The 23,083-nt window shown below is 40.9% G+C and overlaps 1 pseudogene; it reads left to right on the forward strand.

Moving 5' to 3' along the window:
- The first annotated feature begins 2,424 nt into the window (after positions 1 to 2,424).
- On the forward strand, positions 2,425 to 8,703 carry LOC121138343 (annotated as a pseudogene).
- Positions 8,704 to 23,083: the final 14,380 nt, after the last annotated feature.

The following is a 23,083-nucleotide window of genomic DNA, read 5'->3' on the forward strand; positions in this document are numbered from 1 at the left end:
TAATGAGTCCCATTTCTTCATATCTGGGGAGATTCATTGTATATGTTATGTCACTCTAGAGAGCCCTAAGGGAATATTTTTTCTCAATATATATTTTTATTTAAATTAGAAACATGCTTGCTTCACTTATTGATCCTAGATCACTCTCCCAACTCTCCTCCCATGCCCTTCTACTAGACCTCACAACACACTACCCAATTGCCAGACCATTCCCTGGGCTTGTAAGGCCCCCCATAGAGGATCTCCAGAGTCTTTCACTTCATCTGTGAGAGGGCCTAGTCTGAGAGATGTTTCCTACATATGGAACAGGCTCCCAAATATCATTCTTAAAGCATTGTAAACACTGATCTACTACTGAAGGCCCCAGAAATGCCAAGGCCTCTTCACTGATACCACATTAAGGGAGTATGGATCTGTTCCATGCTGACCTCTTAGCCATCAGTCTGGGGTCCAAGAACTCCTCCTTGTTCAGGTACCCTGTCTCTGTGGGTTTCACCATCACAGTCTTGACCCTTGGCTCATCACTCCTCCCTCATCACTGGGTTTGTGGTGTTCAGTTCAGTGTTTAACTGTGGGTATCTGACTCTGCTTCCATCAGTTACTGGATGAAGTTTTGGCAATGGGATAATAGGATGACACTCCCCTGATCCATTTCTAGAATCCATATATGAGAGTGTACATATCATTTTTGTGTTTTTGTGACTGGGTTACTTCATTCCGGATGGTTTCTTCAAGTGCCAAACATTTGCCTGCAAATTTCAAGATTCCATTGTGGTTTTTCTTTTCTTTTTCTTTCTTTCTTTTTTGTCCCGAGGAGTAGTACATCCTAGTATGGTGGGTATCTTTTAGGTATATGCCTAAAACTGGAATTGCTTGGTCGTGTAGCACACTGAGTCCCATATTCCTGAGGAATCTACATACTGATTTCCAAAGTGGCTGTACATGTTTGCACTCCCACCAGCAATGGAGGAGTGTTCCGGTTTTTCCACATCCTCTCCATCATAAACTGTCCTTGGTGTTTTTATGTAGCCATTCTGATAGGAGTAAGATAATATCTCACAGTTGTTTTATTTACATTTCCCTGATGGCAAAGGATGTTGAGTAAATTCTCAATAGTCTCTCGGCAATTTTAGACTCCTATACTGAGAATTCACTATTTAGTTCTGTAGCCCACTTTTTTTGTTTGTTTGTTTTGGTTTTTACGAGACAGGGTTTCTTTGTATTGTTTTGGAGGCTATCGGTCCAGCCCGGCCACGAACTCACAGAGATCTGCCTGCCGCTGCCTCCGGAATGCTGGGATTAAAGGCGTGCCCCACCACCGCCTGGCTATAGCCCACTTTTTAATTGGATCGTTTGGTGTTTAGGAGACTTCTTGATTTATCTGTAAATTTAGGAGATCAGCGTCTGTCAGATGTGGGGTTAATGAATATCTTTTCCCATTCCGTGGGTTGCCTTTTTGTCTTGTTGACAGTGTCCTTTGCCTACAGAGGCTTCTCAGTTTCAGGATGTCCCATTTATTAATTGTCATCTCAGTGTCTGTGCTACTGGTGTTATGTTCAGGAAGCGGTCTCCTGTTTCAATTCATTAAAGGGTACCTTCCACTTTCTCTTCTAAGAGGTTCGGAGGGGCTTGATTTTTGTTGAGGTCTTTGATCCATTTGGAATTAAGTTTTGTGCATGGTGATAGACATAGTTCTATCTGCAGTCTTCTAAATGCTAATATCCAATTATACCACCACTATTTGGTGAAGATGCTTTCTTTTTCCATTGTATGATTTTTGCTTCTTTGTAAAAAATCAGGTATTCAAAGGTGTGTGGGTTAATATCTGGGTGTTTCATTAAATTCCTTTGGTCTGCCTGTCTTTTTTTGTTCCAATCCAAGCTGTTTTCAGAAGTACCGCTTTATAATAGAGCTTAAAGTCAGTGAGGGTGAGGCCCCCGGATATTTCTTTGTTATACAGGAAGAAACCTAGCAGAGTATGGTATTATGAGTTTACAATATGTTCTAAACTATTCAAAAGTTGTGTATGCTGCTCAAAACTAGTTACCTATTGACCTAAGATACAATCTAGATAATGGAATGATCTAAGAGTCCCCAGTGGCTTTCTGTGAAACTAATCTTGAAATCTGCATTGAAAATTTAAGAGATATCCAAGTTTCTACCTCATAAAAGTGGTACCACATAAGAAACAACATAAAATTCTAAATCAAGTCTATTTCTGTGTCTCACAGGGTGAAGAAACATAAATCTCCAGTTCTTCACTTTGGATCAAGTTTGAACTGTAAACTATCTCCAGCAGAAATATCAGAGCTCGGTAAGAGGTATATTGGCATGTAAAGAGCGGCGGCAACAGTGCATCTGGAGGACAACGAGATAAGTAGCGATTTTGTGTTTTGTAAAAGCATTATTTTATACATTCTGTGTATGATGACTTCATTGAGCAATGATCATTGCCGAGGTGCTCAGGAAAAAGCACAGATGCCAACGAAACCTACAGCACAGCCACAGAAACAAGTGGTACAGGGAACAACTGAACATATGAAGGATGCTCAAATGATCTTTGTTAAGAATGATTCAAACTTTGAAGGTAAAGTTAAACAGCTTATGGAAGTGACAGGAATAAGTCAACACGAAAGCATAGTGGCTGTACATGACTGCGATGGAGATGTGAACACAGCCGTCAATATGCTGCTGGAAGGAGATTTAGACACAACACCATGGGAGACTGTAGGGGGGAAGAAGAAGAATTTTGGGAAAAAAAGGTCAGGAAACAAACAAATCAGCGCGAAGAGAACTCAGAGAGAAACAAATCGTGGACAGGGAATCAACAACCTAAAAGGAAGAGGTGGCAACAGAGGCAGAGAGTTCAAAGGTAAGGAGAATGGAATTGACAGCAACCAAGGAGTCAAGCCTGCAGAGCGAGGCAGGCAGGGCAGAGGCAGAGGAGATGGGTATTACAGAGGCAGAGGGGAAAGAAGGTTTTCTCCTCAAAGAATGGGGACTTTGAAGCCCACAGAACATTCAGAGTCTGCATTTACAGATAGCAAAGGGAAAATGTTGGGAGTTTGGGAAGCTGCTGTGAATGGTACAGATGAGGGCACTGAAGGGATGGGAAAGCCTCACAGTACATCTCAGGAAGTTCCAATTAAAAGGATGTCTGGACTTAAAGATGCATGGGAAAGTTCTGGGGAAGAGTGGACAAGAGAAGAATGGACGGAAGCCCTTTCTGAATCCCAATTTTTCACTGGATCCTTTGTTCCAGCAGAAAACCACATCACTCCTGGGCAAAGAATTGATCGGGTTGCCTTGCTCCAGAAGACTGTCCCTCTCACTCAACCCGCAGAAGTCAACACCGTTGATTCATCCCAGTGGCAGAGCTCTGGCCAAGTACTTGTTTTCACAAATTCTGAACACAGTCATCAGAAGGAACAAGGGACTGGTGGGTCCCCTTCTGCCAATGCCTACTCTCATCAGAGACTGTCTTCCGTCCTGGGCTCCAGATATGGAGAATCGACCATATCAAAGATGTTGAATATCTCCAGCTCTCAGATTTTGGCCAAGGTGAAAGCACCAAGTTCGAGCATGTTTACTGCTACTTCAACTACACAGCACATCAGTACAAGTACCCCAGCCATTACTGCATCTTGGGACCTCAAGCCCTCAGCATCCCAGTCCTCTTTCCTCAATCATTTTGACTTCAAATCTCAGCCTAAGCCATCCCCTGTTCTTAAGCATTGGAGCCAGCCTCAGAAGCAACAGACCCTGGCTGTCAGTCTAACTCCTCCTGGTTTGGAGTCCATTGCTTCCCAGGCAAAACAACAAGATTCAACACCTGGAGATGGCCCTTCTTCAGCAAACAGACTTTTGACACTTCCCAACATGGCTGTTGAAAATATTGTGTCTGCCCACCAACGACAGTCCAACCACATCAAACTCCCTAAGCGCCAGATACCTCCAACACCAGCTTCTAAGGTTCCGACAACAGCAGTGGAAATGCCTGGTTCTGCAGAGGTCACAGGGTTAAATATTCAGTTTGGAACTCTGGAATTTGGATCAGAACTATCTCTTTCTGATTTTGGATCAGCATATTCAGCCAGTGGAAAAAAATCAGATGCCTATCAGATTGCACCCAAAGTCTTTAAGTGATACTTTCAACACCTCTTTACCCATGACCAGTGCTATACAGAACTCCAACTACACAAGTTGAGTCATTGCCTCCTCCAGTGTGACCACCTCTTCCTTGAGCTCCACTAGCCCAGTAACATCATCTTCCTCCTATCACCAGAAGTCTCTACATACCAGGATTGCATACCAAAGCCATGTGTACCCCCCAGATTCAGCTGAAGGCTCTGTTGCAAATGGACATTGTGGTGCCTGGAGTAAGAACACAGTAGACACTACTTCATCCATTTCAGGTCAAAGCCGACAGACCCCTCAGCCCTCCCATCTGTGGACTCCCTACACTGCACTGCCTGTACTGCACTTCTGCCTTTTCATCCCAGCAGTCTGCCACGTTGCCATCCTTTACCCAGTCTGGTGACCTGTCCAGCATCCCCCTTCTCAGCATAGAAGTTCTCTCTCCAGCCATCAGAACAGTCTTCCTCTGTGATGCAGCACATCCTGCAAACATGCCCCCACTCATTCCAATGTGCAGACCTCACTGTTCTCATCACCCTTCTCAACAACTGCAACCTCTGTCCCCAGGGCCCTATCCTTGAGGATTGTCTTGCCTGGGAGCAGCATGTGCCTGTATGGGACCACTGTGAGTGTAGCAAGCAGCAGTACCAAGGCCACAGCCTTGGTGACCTCAGGCAAAGCGCTGCCAACCTGCCTTAGTGAGTTCCTCCTCTGCTACACAATCAGTGCCTATTGGTTCCTGGAGGACTGTTTCCTGCTTGCCTGTTCTATGGATATGATGAGTCCCAGATGTTGCACTCACAGCTGCCAATGGATTACTATGGCATTCACTTTGGAGCACCCACAGCCCTCTCCAGACAAGAAGGAAGTTTGTCTGTATTCAGGTGATATCACAAAGTTTGTCTGAGGAGACTCTGCATCCCCTGCACCCTTCAATGACACAACCTCATATACAGCAGAGCCAATTGCAAATGAAACACATGGCACAGCATCCCTTTTTGAATCCTGGTCTGCTCCCTGGCTATACCCATCCTGGCCAACCCCTATTACACAGATGTGCCCAGTGCCCTACAGTATGGGCTCACTTAGCTTGTCAAGCCATCCTCGGTGAAACAGCATGGTGTAACACTCAGCAATCCCCTTCTCCCTTTTTAGAAGGCCAGTGCATATGGGCAGCACACTTACAGTACAGGCTATTATGATTTCCCCTAGGGCACAGCAACAGGAGACTACACCAAGGGTAGCTATGGTGCATCATCAGAGGCACCAAACAAGTTGGCTGGATCTGGGCCTAGTGTTGCTCTGTTGTCCAAAGAATCAAGTTTGGGCCAAGTTCCAGCTCTGGATCTTAAGCACTGAAGCAGAGATACTCCTTGGAATGAGGGCTGGAAGGGTGTTTAAGAACACAGCAGACTATGAATGAGGATTCAAAGGTTCATTCTTTGAGATTTCCTGTTGCACCATATGCATTATCTTTCCTTGAAGATGAGCTCACCCTCTTCTGCAAGACTACCATGTTCTAAGATTTTTGCAGCATCAATGATCACATCAGGAAGCCTAGAATCCAGTTCCTATGTTCATGATGGCAGATGAGCTTGGAGAGCTGTGGGGGAATCTCCTCTTCACAGACTTCTTCCTGGTGGTAGCTGGCCAGGAATTCCTTGCTCACCATGAAGTCTTAGCTGCTCGCTCTCCAGTTTTCAGAGTCATGTTTGAGCATGTCATATATGAGACAAGAAAAGCAAATCTTTGTGATCCATGATTTGGAGCCACAAGGCTTTAAGTCAATGATGGGCTTCATTTACACTGAGAAGGCATCAGACCTCCACAACATGGCAGATACTGTTTTGGAAGCTGCTGACAAGGATGACCTGGAGCATTTGAAACTCTTGTGTGTGGATGCCCTCTGGAGGGAACTCTCTATGGAGAATGCTGCACATATTCTCTTCCTGACTGACCTCCACAGTGCAGGCCATCTGAAAACACAGGCCCTGAATTTCATTACAGCTCATGTTCCTGAGATCTCTGAAGACAATGGTAGGCACATATCCCCACTTGGTGAATGAATATTATTCCAGACTGGCTTTTTTTACTCCTTTATTTAAATTAGAAACAAGCTTGTTTTACATGACAATCCCAGTTCCCTCTCCCTCTCCTCCTCCCCTGTCTCCCACCAATCCTTATCCCATCCCCTTTCTGCTCCTCAGGGAGGGTGAGGCCTTCCATGGGGAATCTACAAAGTCTGTCACATTATTTGGAGCAGGGCCTTAAACCGTCCCCCATGTGTCTAGGGTGAAAGAGTATCCCTCTATGGGGAATGGGCTCTCAAAGTCCCTTTGTATACTAGGGATAAATACTGATCTACTGCCATAGGCCCCATAGACTGTCCAGGCCTCTCAACTGACACTCACGTTCAGGTCTGGGTTGGTCCAATGCTGGTTTCCCAGCTATCAGACTGGGGTCCCATGAGCTCCCCCTTGTTCATCCAGCTGTTTCTATGGGTTTCTTCAGCCTGGTCTTGACCCCTTTGCTCATCACTCCTCCCTCTCTCCAACTGGATTCCAGGAGTTTGGCTCAGTGCTTAGCTGTGGGTGTCTGCCTCTGCTTCCATCACCTACTGGATGAAGGCTCTAGGATGGCATATAAGGCAGTCATCAATCTCATTATCAGGGAAGGGCATTTAAGGTAGCCTCTCCACTATTGCTTAGATTGTTAGTTGGGGTTCATCTTTGTAGACCTCTGATTTTTATATTCTTGTTCCGTTGCCCAGACATATATGAGGTTCTGCCCTCCAGGTCTCAGGAGACGGGCAAGTTCTTGGAGAGCTGACACTCTATGCTTCACAGTTGAAACATGGTGAATGACAGCAATGGAGATGCAAGCATCAAAAGACCCACTTCGGAATGGAAGTGACAATGCATCACAGACTAAGGCCTGAAACTGCCTCTCTCTACAAATGTCTACAAAGTTCTGGCTATGATCACACCCAACCATATATAAGTCTTTGTTGATGCCAAGGTACTTTCCATTTCCACATCCAATATCTGCCATTATAGAACCACTTGGCAAAGCTTTCAGGAACCCCATGATGCGCGGCCATGGGCTGTGTCTTGTGCTGCTTAAGTGCCTTGCAATCAAATCATACACACGATGGACATGTTCACGCTCCAGCTGCCATGCTTCTTTACTGCTTTTTGGAAGGCAGGGTGGTGTGGTCTTCCCCTGTCTGTCACAGATGGAGGAGTAACTACAATTTCAGGGCACACACCTCACTTTTCTAAACGTAAATGATGTTTGAACTCCATACTTGCTTAAAGTCAAGTCTCCGGTGTCACTGGTGATTATTCCACCTTTGAACTGCTCAGACCCTTGGACGGTATCAAATTTTCTGGGTGTAATTCCATGAGTCCAAAGATATTTAGATTCTCCTGTCATCACCAGCAAGCTCCGATGAGGTAACGTAACTTGTACTGTGCCACCCCCTGGGTGCTTAAAATCCATAACAATCTCTGACCCCAAACTGAGAGAAATGATCTCGTCCTCAAAGGCAGAATGTGTGTCAATATGGGCAGGAATTCCATGTCCAGGCTAATACTGATTTATGGTCAACTGATCAGGTTTATGTTTAATGTAACCTTCTTTCAACCATTTCTCCAAAATGCTGTTGCAAATGTCAGGAAGACCCCCAGGTAAGGGCTTATCTTTATCTACAGAGTTGTTCTAATTGTGAAATTCATAGCCAAAATGTTTAACTCTTCAGTGTTTTAAGGATTTTTGAAAATTCTGATTGCCTGTGTCTTCTAACCAATTAACACTTTCCAAAAGCATTTTTTTCATCCTCAGAAGACACACTTTCTTCTACCACCAAGAGGCCTGGAGGTAAGGCTTGAAGCCCCAACTTTTTCCATTGTGCTTGTTCCACAAAATTTAAGTACAGAATGATCTTCTGCCCCAAATCATCAATGATTTCTTTTCCATTGAGAGTAGCATAGGCTTTCTTGGATTCTTCGACAGTTTTGTATATCACAAATGCACCTGGCTTATTAGGTGGCATTAGAAGAGCTTCCATGGGTCCACATTTCTCTAAAGCCAAAAGCAGTTGCTTCCTACTCACACCATTACCAAGACCACCATTGGCAATAACCAGGCTCTGAGTAGGATAAGACACTGCCTGGATGCCTTCATGTTTCAGCAACATATGTATGGCTTTACTCTGTTTCCTTAAGAACTTCTTCTCCATTTTACTAAATTTTAGGCCACCATTATGATTGATGTTCATAGTAATACTGGCATACAGCTTGCAACAAGCTTTCACAGGAAATCGACCAAAACCGCAGGCTGCCAAGGCCCCTGGTCCAGAGGCAGGACTGATCAAGGAAGAGTGTAAGAAGACACAGATTCGCGGAGGCACAGCCAGGAGTGTGTATGCCTTTGCTTCACAGAATGGACTAGGGCAGAGATGTTCAGCTCCCGGATGTTTTCTCTACGGTCAGCCAACCCGGCTCCAGCCTAGAGACCTAGGCAAGCGCTCCCATGGAGCTTCACCAGGGCGCCGCCATATTGCAGGCAATCACACTACATTTTCCTGGCTTTTACATAGGGTCCTTTCCTGCTCCCGCTCTCAAACTCTTGAAAAGTCTCTATGTCTCAGTCAGGTGTAATATAGAGGCTTCATCTAGGTGTAGTAACCACTATTTTTACAAGGATACCTGGGTAGACTATGGGCTCTATGGAGGATTTACAGGGAATCTGGGAAAGCTTAGGATTTAACAGAGCAGTAAATGAGTTGGAAATGAAGTGTGGGTTTTCAAGGGGTGTAAGCCAGACTCTAGTCTACACTCTCAAACTTCAACCTTATTGATGGACTGGTATGAATTTTGTCCCATGGGTTGAAAGTGAGAATCAGTTTAGTTTCTGGCCCTGAACACATCTCAGTAAGTTTTCCTTGGAGAAAATAGTCTTGATTTGACTGAGAAGCATGTATGATGAAGGGCTCAGTCCAAAGGAGAAAACCAAAAGGAATGTTTGCTTACTAGAGTAGAGTAAGAGAAAGAAGACATTTTTATCTCCAAACTCAGTTCGCAAAAGCAATTTTTGATCTTACAGTTGACATTTGTTCAGTTCTTAGCATACACAAGGAACTTTTTTACCACATGTAACTGGATATTCTGAGAATCTGAGGTTCTCCTCTCATCCTCCTAGGCACCTCCATCTCTGTACACAATATTTTAATCAAATATAATATGAATAAAAATTTTTAATCAGTTGATGATTCCAGTGGAGTTTCTGTTTGAAGAATTCTATTTTAGTCTGCTATACATACTAAAAAGTCAGTAAAATGAAACCTATTGAAACTCTGCTACACTCAGAGATTTGTGCAGAGCATATACTGAGATCCACTGACAAACATTAGGCAGAGCTCAGAACCTCAGGGAAAAGAGGAAGGACAGAGTGTAGGAGCCAAAGGAATAAAAGACACCAGGAGAACAGAGCCCATAGAATCAACTCAGCAGGACTCTATAGTCTCACAAAGTCCAAAAAAGTCCCTCACAGATAATGTGTGTCTACACTATGTCCTCTGTACACCTGTTGTGGTTATTGTGCTTGGGATTTCTTTGGGACTGCTACCAGTGGGAGTGTGGAGAGTCCCTGACTAGATTATCTGATCATGGGAATCTTGTCTTCTCCCTGGGTTGGCTCTACAAGCCTTGATATGAGGATTTGTGCTAACTCTTATTGCATCTTGTTTTGCTGTGCTCAGTTGATATCCCCAGAAGGCCTGGTCTTTGGTGAAGGGATACAGGAGTTAGACTATCTGGGTGGCTTTATGGAGGAGAGAATATGTTCATTATGCATTGCATGTGTGAAGAAAAAATAAAAACAAAAATATGAACAATTAGAAAGATATCTGAGGAAGAAGAATTTGGACAGATCTGAAAGGAAAATAGAACGTATAGATCCTTAGTAAATGCCTATCAAATGGTGGATTCCTGAACAATGAGAGAATAGATATCTTGATAGAGGGAGCTGTTATGGGCTTAATGTAAAACCTGGTGATAGGCAAATTCCCAGGATTCCACAAGGATGGCCTCGGCAAAGAATCAAGGCAATAATGAAGAGGTACCTTATATTCCCTTCTCCTATAATGGAATTGATGACTCACTTAAATGCTGTCATATAGCCATCATCCAGCAGGTGATGGAAGCAGAAGCAGAGATGAGCAGGAAATCACTGAGCCAAATTTCTGGAAATTAATTGAAGATATGAAGGAGTTATGACCAAAGTAGTGAAGACCATGCAAGTGGAACCCAGAGAATCAGCTGACCTGAGCAAGTAGGAACTCACAGATTCTAGACTGTCGGCTAGTGAGACAGCCTGAGACTGTACTAGGAATTCTGAAGGTGGAGGTCAGCTGGGAGGCTTGGGAAGTCTATGGGGCCAAGGACAGTGAAACCAGTATTTATCTTTAGTGCTTTAACTAGCTTTTTGGTGCCCTTTCCCTCTGGAGGGATTCTCTCTCAGCCTAGATTCAGGGGGAAAGGGCCTGCCACAAATGATGTGAAAGACTTTGATCATCCAAGAGTGAATTTTTACTTATGACCATCTTAGATGTCTGGGAATGCTTCCTTTGGGCCCTGTATAACATTGTAAGTGATCCAATTTTCTTTCCTGCTTCTCACATTCTATCCCAAGCATTCAATGATACAGAATAAAGAAGGAACATTAAGAACATCTAAGGAATAAGGTCAAGTAACATATAAAAGCAAACCTATTAGAAATATACCTGACTTTTCCATGGGAACTCATATAGCCAGAAGGTCCTGGATACATGTTCTATGACCACTAAGAGACCATGGATTTCAGCCCAGATGACTATAACCAGCAAAGCTTTCAATCACTATAGATGGAAAAAAGATATTCTATGAGATAACCAGATTCAAACAATACATATCCACTCACCCAGTGGTACAGAAAGTCCTGGAAGTTAAACTCCAACCCAAAGAAGTTAACAATAGCCAGAAAAACATAGGCAATAGATAATCACACGTCACCAACAGCCAACAGTAAAAAAGGGTGGAAATCCACATATAATTCCACCAGCAGCAACCATTCAAAAACAAGCAAGAGTGAGCAATCAGTTGTCATTAATATCCCGCAATATTAATGGTCTTAACTCACCCATAATATAACACAGGCTAACAGAATTTATTTGAAGACAGAACCCTACCTCCCGCCACATACAAGAAACACAACTGAGCCTCAAAAATGGACACTATCTCAGAGTTAAAGGTTGAAAAAATATTTTCGAATCAAATGGACCCAAGAAACAAGCAGGGGTAGCAATCCTAGTATCAAACAAATAAGAGTTTAAAATCAAGTAAATCAAAAGTGATGAAGGAGATCATTTCATATTCATCAGAGGAGAAATCCACCAAAATGGAATTTAAATTCTGAACATCTATGCCCCACATACAAAGACATCCACATTCGTAAAATACACATTCCTGAAGCTCAAATCACATACAAAGCCCCACAATTTATAGTGGAAGAATTCAACACACCACTCTCATCAATAGACAGGACTATCAGACAGATATTTAAAAAACAAGCAAATTACCTAATACAAGTTATGATCCAATTGGGATTAACAGACAGCTATATAACATTCCATCCAAATAGAAAAGAATATAGCTTCTTTTCAGCTCCACATGGAACTTTCTCAAATTTCGACCACATACTTGGCAGCATATCAAAACTCAGTAGGTACCAAAAATTGGAATGACTCCATGCATCATATCAGGTGACGTGCATTAAAATTAGAATTCAACTACAACACAAATTGCAGAAACACTGCAAACTCATGGAAATTAAATAACATGCAATTATAACTTTCCTTTGTCAAAGAAGGAATAAAAAATGAATTAAAGACTACCTGGAATTCAATGAGAATGAAGAGAAAACACACTCAAACTTATGGGACACTTTGAAAGCAGTGCTAAGAGGGAAGTTCACAACACTAAGTGCCCACAAGAATAAACTGGAAAATAGTTACAATGGGCAATTAATAGCGCAGCTGAAGCTTTAGAAGACAACGGAGTAAACTCGCTGAGGAAAAGTAGACACCAGGAAATAATCAAACTGAGGACTGAAATCAATATAGAAGAAACTAGGAAAACATTACAAAGAATCACTATAACAATGAATTAGTTCTTTGAGAAAATCAACAAGATATATAAACGTTTATAGAAACTTACTAAATGGCAGAGTGTGAACATGCAAATTAACAAAATCAGAAATGAAAAGTAGCACATAACAATGGACACTGAGGAAACCCAGAGAATCATCCAGTCATACTTTGAAAACATGTATTCCACAAAATTCAAAAATTTAAAGGAAATGTACAATTTTCTGGATAGCTATCACTTAACAAAATGAAACCAAGAACAGATAAGAAATTAAATAGACCTATAACACCTATGGTGATAGAAGCAGTCATTAAAAGACTGACAACCAAAAAAAGTCAAAGTACAGATGGCCTCATTGCAAAATTCTATCAGAAATTCAAAGAACAGCTTATACCAATTCTTCTCTAAGTATTCCACACAATAGAAGCTGAAGAGTCTTTGCCAAACTCTTTATACGAGGCTTAAATAACCTTTATACCCAGGCCACACAAAGACACAGCTAAGAAAGTGATGGGGAAAACTCAATATAAGAACACCATTGAAAACAAATGAGAACCACAATCAAATGTCATTAATATCCCTCAATATTAATAGTCTTAATTTGCCCATAAAAAGGCACTGGCCTACAGAATGGATACAAAGACAGAACCCATCCATCTGCTCCATACAAGAAACACACCTCAGCCTCAAAGACAGACACTACTTCAGAGTTAAGGGTTGGGAAAAGATTTTCCAATCAAATGGCCTGAAGAAACAAGCAGTGGTGACAATCCTAATATCTAACAAACCAGACTTTAAACTGAAATCAATCAAAAGTGATGAAGGAGCTCATTTCATATTCATCACAGAAAAATCCACAAAAATGAAGTCTAAAATTTGAACATCTATGCCCCAAATACAAAATTTGTAAAAGAACCATCACTAAAATTCAAACCACACGTAAAACCTAACACAATAATAGTGGGAGACTTCAACACCCCACTGTCACCACTAGACAGGACTGCAAGACAGAAGTTAACAATGAAACAAAGGAACTAATAGAGGTTATGACCCAATTGGGTATGACAGACATCTATAGAACATTACATCCAAACACAAAAGAATATACCTTCTTCTCAGCACCACATGAAACCTTCTCAAAAATTGACCACATACTTGGTAACATAGCAAAGCTCAACAGGTACAAAAAGTAGTAATAACTCCATGTATCTTATCAGACCACCATGCCTTAAAGTTAGAGTTCAACAGCAACAGAAACTACAGGAACACTACAAAACCATGGAAATTGAATAATACACTATTGCACCATGCCTGCATCAAAGAAGTAATAAAAAAGGAATTAAGACTTCCTAGAATTCAATGAGAATTAAGACACAACACATCCAAAATTATGGGACACTTTGAAAGCAATGCTAACAGGAAAGTTCATAGCACTAAGTGCCCACATGAAGAAACTGGAGGATAGTTACAGTAGAGAAGTAACAGCACAGCTGAAAGCTCTAGAACACAAAGAAGCAAACTCACCAAGGAGGAGTAGATTCCAGGAAATAATCAAATTGAGGGCTGAAATCAATAAAGCAGAAACTAGGAAAACAATAAGAAGACTCAATGTAACAAAGAGTTGGTTCTTTGAGAAAATCAACAAGATAGACAAACCTTTATCCAAACTCACCAAATGGTAGAATGTGAATATGCAAATTAACAAAATCAGCAAGGAAAAGGGGGACATAACAACAGACACCGAGGAAACACAGAGGATGATCAGGTCATACCTTGAAAAATTGTACTCCGCAAAATTCAAAAATTTAAAGAAAATTGAAGACTTCCTGGATAGATATCACCTGCTAAAATTAAATCAAGAACAGATAAACAATTTAAATAGACCTATAACCCCTATGGTGATAGAAGCAGTCATCAAAAGCCTCCCAACGAATAAAAGCCCAGGGCCACATTGCTTCAGTGCAGAATTCTACCAGAAATTCAATGAATAGATTATACAAATTCTCTTCAACGTTTTCCATGCAATAGAAGCAGAAGGGTCTTCACCAAACACTTTTTATGAGGCTTCAATAACATTGATACCAAGACACATAAAGACACAACTAAGAGAACTTTAGACTAATGTCCCTCATGAACATTGATGCAAAAATACCCAATAAAATACTGGCAAAAAGATCCAAGAAAACATCAGAAAAATCATCCACCATCATCAAGTAGGCTTCATTCCAGGGATGCAGGGTTGGTTCAACATATGAAAATCCATCAATGTAATCCCCCATATAAACAAGCTGAGGAACAAATATCACATGATGATCTCACTAGATGCTGAAACAGCGTTTGGCAAAATCCAACACCCCTTCATCATAAAAAGCCTTAGAGAGATCTGGGATCACAGGAACATATCTAAACATGATAAAAGCTATATACAGCAAACCAACAGCCAACATCAAACTAAATGGACAGAAACTCAAGGTGATTCCACTAAAATCAGGAAAAATACAAGGCTATCCTCTCTCCACATAGCTCTTTAATATTGGACTCAAAATTCTAGCTAGAGCAGTAAGACAAGAAAAGGAAATCAAGCGGATACAAATTGGAAAGGATGAGTTAAATCTTTCCCTATTTGCAGATGATAGTTTACATAAGTGACCCAAAGAAGTCTACCAGGGAAATCTTGCAGCTGTTGAACACCTTCAGCAATGTGGCACGATACAAGGTCAACTCAATAAAATCAATTATTTTATATAGAAGATAAGAGGGCTGAGAAAGAAATCAGAGAAACATTACCCTTTATAATTGCCCCACACAAGGTAAAATACCTTGGGGGTAATGCTAACCATTAAAGTGAAAGACATCACATGAACTTTGAGTCTTTAAAGAAAGAAATTAAAGAAGACACCAGGAAATGGAAAGATCTCCCATGCTCTTGGATACGTAGGATCAATGCAGTAAAAATGGCAATCCTTCCAAAAACAATCTACAGACTTAATGCAATCCCCATCAAAATCACAGCACAATTCTTCCCAGACCTTGAAAGAACAATTATCAACTTTATATTGCAAAACAAAAGACCCAGGATAGCCAAGACAACCCTGCTCAAAAAAGCAACATCTGGAGGCATCACCATTCCTGACTTCAAGCTCTATTATAGAGCTGTAGTCCTGAAAACAGCTTGGTATTGTGATAAAAATAGAGAGGTAGACCAGTGGAATAAAATTGAACACTGTGAGAGTAATCCACAAACCTATGAACAGTTGATTTTCAACAAAGAAACTAAAATTATATAATGGAAAAGATGACATCTTCAACAAATGGTGCTGGCATAACTGGATGCTGACAGGTAGAAGAATGCAGGAAGATCCATGTCTATTGCCATGCACAAAACTTAAGTCCAAAAGGATCAAAGACCTCAACATAAATCCAGCCATACTGAACCTCTTAGACGAGATAGTGGTAGGTATTCTTGAACGAATTGGTACAGGAGAGAGCTTCCTGAACATAGCACCAGTAGTACAAACACTGAGATCGAAAATTAATAAATGGCACCTCCTGAAAATGAGTAGCTTCTGTAATGCAATGGGCACTGGCAGCAAGACAAAAAGGCACCACACAGATTGGGAAAAGATATTCATTAACCTCACATCTGATAGAGGGTTGATCTCCAAAATTTACAAAAAATTCAAGAAGCTATTCTCCAAAACACCAAAGGACCTAATTAAAAAGTGGGGGACTGAACTAAATAGAGAATTCTCAATAAAGGAGTCTAAAATGGCTGAGAGACACTTAAGAAAGTGCTCAACATCCTTAGCCATTAAGGAAATGCAAATCAAAACAACTCTGAGATACCATCTTACTCCTGTCCAAATGTCTAAAATAAAAACACCAATGACAGCTTATGCTGGAGAGGATGAGGAGTAAAGGGAACACTGGTCCATTGCTGGTGGGAGTGTAAACTTGTGCAGACTCTCTGGAAATCAGTATGGAGATTCCTCAAGAAAATGGGAATCAATCTACCAGAAGACTCAGCAACTCCAGTCTTAGGCATATATCCAAAAGATGCCCATTCATACAACAAGGATGTCTGTTCCACATGCCTGGGATTCAATAGTTAAGCCTTGTCAGGTCAGCTGTTTCTGGGTGTTAAGCCTGCCCAGTCTTGATCCCTTTGGTCATCAGTCCTCCCTCTCTGTTACTGGCTTTCTTGAGTTCAGCTCAGTGCTTAGCCTTGGGAGACTGCCTTTTCTTCCATCAGCCATTGAATGAAGGTTCTGTTTCCCATTCTCTCTGGCCATGAGATTGTAGGCTGGCACTCCCCAGATCTATGTGTAAATTCCATATATGAGAGAGTACATGCCATGTTTCTCTTTATCTGATTGTGTTACCTCACTCAGGATGGTTTCTTCTAGTGCCATCCATTTGCCTGCAAATCTTAGGATTCCATTGTTTTTTCTGCTGAATAGTACTCCATAGTGTAAATGCACCACATTTTCTATAACCCCTCTTCAGTTGAAGGGCTTCTACTTTGCTTCCAAGTTCTGGCTTTTACAAATAATGCTCTCTGTGAAACAGAGAAGTTCCCAAGAGATATGCATTATACCACAGAGAAGTGGAAAGAGGCAAGATCTCATGAGCAGACTGGGAACGAGGAGGGAGAAGAAAGTTAACCAGGAAATTGGGAGGGGATAAAAGGACGGTAGAAGAAGACATGGGGGAGCCGGGAGGCTGAGCCAGGGTAAGAATAGAGGAGATCAGGATGAGAGATACCATAAGAGTTAGAGTCATTATAGCTTTGAGGAGAGAGCTGACACTAGTGAGATTCCCAGAGATGTAAAAGGTAACACCAAATGGAAAACTATGTAGTAGCAGAGAAACTACATAAATAGCCCCAACTTGATGGTAAGGTTGGTAACTCCCTTATGTGACATAGTAGAACCTTCATCCTGTGACTGATAGAAGCAGAGACTCACAACTAAGCACTGAACCGACCACCTGGAACCCAGTAACAGAGTTGGAGGAGTGATGAGCAAGGCAGTCAAGACCGTCCTGGTGAAACCCACAAAGACAGCTGACTGGACCCGTGGGAGCTCTTGAACCCCAGACTAATGACAAGGAGCCAACAGGGGACTGATCCAGACTCCATGACTATAGTGTCAGTGTGATGCTGTTAGAAATCTCTGGGGCTCTGGGTTGTAGACTAGTGTTCACCATGGCATACAAAAGAACTTTGGGAGCCCATTCTACATGGAGGGATGCTTTCTCAGCCTGGACACATGGGGAAGGGCCGAGGTCATCCCCTGGATGAAATGACAGACTCTGGAGATCCTCCCAAGAAGGGCCTTACCCTCCCTGTGAAATGATGTGGGGATTGGCCTGGGGGTGGGATGTGGGGGTAGGGCTGGTGGAGGGAGAATGGGGGAGATGAGATAGACATTTGAAGCATGCATATTTCTAATTTAAATAAAAATATACATAAAAAAGAAAGAGAACTTCAGACAATTATCCCTCATGAACATGGATGCAAAAATACTCAATAAAATACTGGCAAAATGATCCAAGAACACATCAAAGAAATCATTCATCTCTCATCTCTATCAAATAGGTTTCTTCCCGGGGATTCACAAATGTTTCAAGACAAAAAAGATCCATCATTGTAATCCACCATATAAACAAGCTGAGAAAAAAATTACATGGTCATCTCACTAGATACTGAAAAAGCCTTTGACATAATCCAACATCCTTTCATGATCAAGATCTTGGAGAGATCCAGATAACAGGAACTTACCTTAACATAAGAAAAGCTACATACAGCAAACCAACAGCCAACATCAATCTAACAGAAACTCAATGTGATTCCTCTAAAACCAGGAACAAGACAAGGCTGTTCACTCTCTCCATACCTTTTCAATATTGTACTTGAAGTTCTAGCTAGAGCAACATGACAACAAAAGGAGATCAAGGGGATACAAATTGGGAAGGAAGAGATCAAACTTCCACTATTTGCAGATGATATGATTGTTTGCATAACTGATCCAAAAAACTCTACCACAAAACTCCTACACTTGATAAATACGTTCAGCAAAGTGGCAGGATACAAGATCAACTGAAGAAAATCAATAGCCCTAATATATACAGACCATAAAAGGACTGAGTAAGAAATCAGAGAAACACCACCCTTTACAATTGCCACAAACAATATAAATACCTTTGGGAAACACTAACCAAACAAATGAAAGACCTGTATCACGAGAACTTTGAGTCTTTAAAAAAAGAAATTAAAGAAGACACCAGAATATGGATAGATCTCCCATGTTCTTGAATAGGTAGGATCAAAATTGTAAGAATGCCATTCTTGCCCAAAGCAATCTACAGATTCAATGAAATTCTCGTTAAAATCCCAATGCAATTCTTCACAGACATTAAAAGAACACTTCTCCACTTTATATGGGCCTCACCCTCCCTGGGGAAATGAGGGGATAATGGGGGGGTTGGGGGTAGGGCACGGGAGGAGGGGAGGGAAAGGGAGAGGGAACTGACTTGTGAAGCAACCTTGTTTCTTATCTAAATTTAAACTGAAAAATAAATCTAAAAAAATGATGATGATAAAAAAGAATACTTCTCAACTTTATATGGAAAAACAAAAGATCCAGGAAAGTCAATACAACCCTACACAACAAAGAAACATCTGCAGGAGTCACCCTCCCTGATTTCAAGCTCTAGTACAGAGCAATTGTCCTGAAAACAACCTGGTATTGGCAAAACAATAGACAGGTAGACCAATACATGTCTGAACATCTGAACTTCAACAAAGAAACTAAAAATATACAATGGACAAAAGAGAACATCTTCAACAAATGGTGCTAGCACAAGTGGAGGCTGGCAAGTAGAAGAAGGTGGATAGATCCATGTCTATTTCCATGCAAAAACTTAAGTACAGATGGATCTAAGACCTCAACATAAATTCAGTCACACTGAAACACCTAGAAGAGCAAGTGGGAGGAACTCTTGTACAAATTCGTACAAGAGACTGCTTCCTGAACATAACAACAGTAGCACAGACACTGAGGTCAACAATTAATAAATGGGACCTCCTGAAACTGAGAATCTTCTGTAAGGCCAAGGACACAGTCAACAAGAAAAAAAGCCACCCACAGAATGGGATTAGATATTGACTAATCCCACATCTGGCAGAGGGCTGATGTCTAAAATTTACAAAGAACTCAAGAAGCATGTCTCCAAAACACTAAAGGATCCATTTAAAAAGTGGGGTACACAATTAAATAGAGAATTCTCAATACAGGAGTTTAAAATTGCTGAGAGAATTGATTACTGAGGAAAGAGCAAGAGCTGCTAACAGACATTTGATTATAAATGTTGCTGGATTAACCCATCCTATATATTGTAATAATGCTTTGACTTTGAAATTTAAGTCTAAGGATAGGTAGTTTGGAAAAGAATTGTTGTTTTGTTTCAACAGAAAATGAAAAGCTATGAATTCCTTACAGACTAATATGATTTGATCAAGCAAGACATTCTGAAGCAATGCCCCACATAATTCAATATCCAAAACAGCACCCAGAACACAAAAAAGCAGTTTGAGATAACCATGCCTAGACCCTCAAATATTGGGTATACATGTTTGTTGTCATTTAAATGGGATTTGTCATAATTGGTTAATGATCACAGCCAATCACTTTCTAAGGGAAAAAAAGGGTTATGAGATAGAAATTAATAGTTTGCATTCAAATGGATTTTGGATTATTGATACAAATTAAGGTCAATTTTGTGGTATGTATTTTTCTCCTCTTGTTTAAGTATTGTGTTAATACAGCTCATATAAAATGTAATGCCTAATTAAAGATTGTTGTCACCTACATTATCAAAACCTATAGCTATGTTAACTATATTTTCTAGATGTACAGAGATATATTTCAAATTGATAGATATTCTTTAAACCTTCAAAAGACGTGCAGAATATAGCACTTAAAATTGTTTAGGTTTATCATGGAAAAGAGTCACAATTGCTCCTAGTCAGAGCAATTATGTCATAAAGGAAGATGGTTACCAAAGTAACTGTGTCAGAAAGGAAGGTGGGTATTAATGTAACTCGTTATGTAGCTTGCCTTTGACAGACATGGCAAGACTATCAATTTGGAAAAGAAACTGCTCTTGCCTGGAATGTGTGATCATATGCTGAATAAAGTGGACACACAGGAGTCACAGGAAAGTGACCGCTGAACTTGAAAAACAAGATGGGTCATTCCTGCAGGATTTATGATTCATGGAATAGTCTGCCTGACATTTTGCAAGACACAGAGAAAAATGACTGACAAACTGCCAATACGGGTGGGACAGTTTCAAAATTTCTGCTTTTCAGAAAAGTCTGTCAGACACTCTTGGACTATGGGATGAAAATGGATGATCCAATGTTATAGACAAAAGTTCGGTGATTGTCCAGGCAATGAGATGGCTCTGTCAATTCTAGTGTTTATATATTATCCTTCCGTGTTGTTTTATTAAGTCAAATAAAAAGCTTATGGTTGTTGTTTATATTAGTTGTGGCTAAAGCTAAATTCCATGTAAAATGTTAGACTAACAAAGATAGGATAGGACCAGAGGAGCCAGGGAGAACAGGGGACAAGCTGTTCCGGCAGGACCAGGTACAACAGGCCCTGCATTGGTGCCTGTGTTCCAGTGCCTGGGGATCACCTGGGAACTGCACAGAGCTTCCAATCCCGGCGGGAGACAAACACCCCAGAATCCAGGTCTTATCTACCACCAACAAGACCAGGAAACCAGGGGAACCAGCAAAGGGTCCAGGGGACCAGTTGGGAGGCTAAGCACCCCAGATACCTGGTCTTCTTCTCCACCCACGGGACAAGAATGAGGACAAGGAATAGAAGAAATATCAGATTATTGGACTTGCTAGCACCCACCAAAAGGGAACTCTGGTCCCCTAACCAATAGACCATTAAGGGGCTCTTTCTGCATCCACTAGAAGAAGAGATGGGAAAGAGACAACAGAAAAACACACTCAGCAACAGAAAAACATACTCAGCAACAGAAAAACAAATATGACTCCACCAGATTCTAGAGACTCCACACCAGCAAGGTTCCAACATTCCAATGCAAACAAAACAGAAGAGAATGACCTTAAAACCACTTTCATGAAAATGAAAGAGTCCCTAAAAGAGGATATAGGAAAATCCCTCAAAGAAATGGATGAAAAAACAAACCACAAAATGCAAGAAATGGAAGAAAAAACAAATCAAAAAAGGAACGAAATGGAAGAAGAAACAAACCAAAAAAGGAAGGAAATGGAAGAAAAAACAAACCAAAAAAATGCAAGAAATGGAAGAAAAAGCAAACCAAAAAAGGCAGGAAATGGAAGAAAAAACAAACCAAAAAATTCATAAAAGGCTACAAATGGACAGAAAGATAAACCGAAAATTGCAAGAAACAATGCAAACAGAGCAAGGGTTGCAAACTGAAATAGAGACAATAAAAAAACACAACCTGAGGAAAGGCAGGAAATAGAAAAGCTGGACAAATGGTCAGGTAATACTGATAAAAGCATTACCAACAGAATACAAGAGATGGAAGAGAGAATCTCAGGTGTTGAAGATACACTAGGAGAAATGGATTCATCAATCAAAGAAAATCTTAACGCCAACAAATTCTTAACACGAAAAATCCAGGAAATATTGCACACCATGAAAAGACCAAACCTAAGAATAATAGGTATAGAAGAAGGAGAAGAAAACCACCTCAAAGGGGCAGAAAACATATTCAACAAAACCATAGAAGAAAACTTTCTCAACCTTAAGAAAGACATGCCAATGAAGGTACAAGAAGCTTACAAACACCAAATAGAGTGGACCACAAAAAAGGCTCCTTGCCACATAATAATCAACACCCCAAATATACAGAATAAAGAAAGAATATTAAGATCAGCTAAGGAAAAAGGCCAAGTAACATATAAAGGCTAACCTATCAGAATTACACCTGACTTCTCCATGGAAACTCTGAAAGCCAGAAGGTCCTGGATAGATATTCTACCAACATTAAGAGACCATGAATGCCAGCCCAGACTACTATACCCGGGAAAGCTCTCAATCACTATAGATGGAGAAAACAAGATATTCCATGACAAAACTAGATTCAAGCAATACGTATCCACTAACCCAGCCCTGCAGAAAGTTTTGGAAGGAAAACTCCAACCCAAGGAAGTTAACTACAACCAGAAAAACATAGGCATTAGAGAATCCCTCTCTACCAACAGCCAAAAGAACAAAGGGGTGAAATTCCACACATAATTCCACCAACAACAACCATTGCAAATCGAAGAAGAATGAGCAATCAATGGTCATTAATATACCTCAACATTAATGGCCTTAACTCACCCATAAAAAGACACAGGCTAGCAGAATGGATTCGAAGACAGAATGCATCCTTCTGCTGCATGCAGGAAACATACCTCACACTCAAAGACAGACATTACCTGAGAGGTAAAGGTTGGGAAAATTTTTCCAATCAAATGGATGCAAGAAAGAACCAGGGGTAGCAATCCTAATATTTAACAAATTAGACTTTAAAATAAAATCTATCAAAAGAGATGAAGGAGGTCATTGCATACTCATCACAGGCGAAATCCACCAAGATGAAGTGTCTATCCTGAACAACTATGCCCCAAATAAAAAGGCATCCACATTCATAAAAGAAACATTATTAACTTAAATCACATACAAAGCCCCACACACTTA

Source organism: Mesocricetus auratus, unplaced genomic scaffold (genome assembly GCF_017639785.1).
Source record: "Mesocricetus auratus isolate SY011 unplaced genomic scaffold, BCM_Maur_2.0 contig_6556_pilon_obj, whole genome shotgun sequence".
Classification (NCBI taxonomy): Eukaryota; Metazoa; Chordata; class Mammalia; order Rodentia; family Cricetidae; genus Mesocricetus; species Mesocricetus auratus.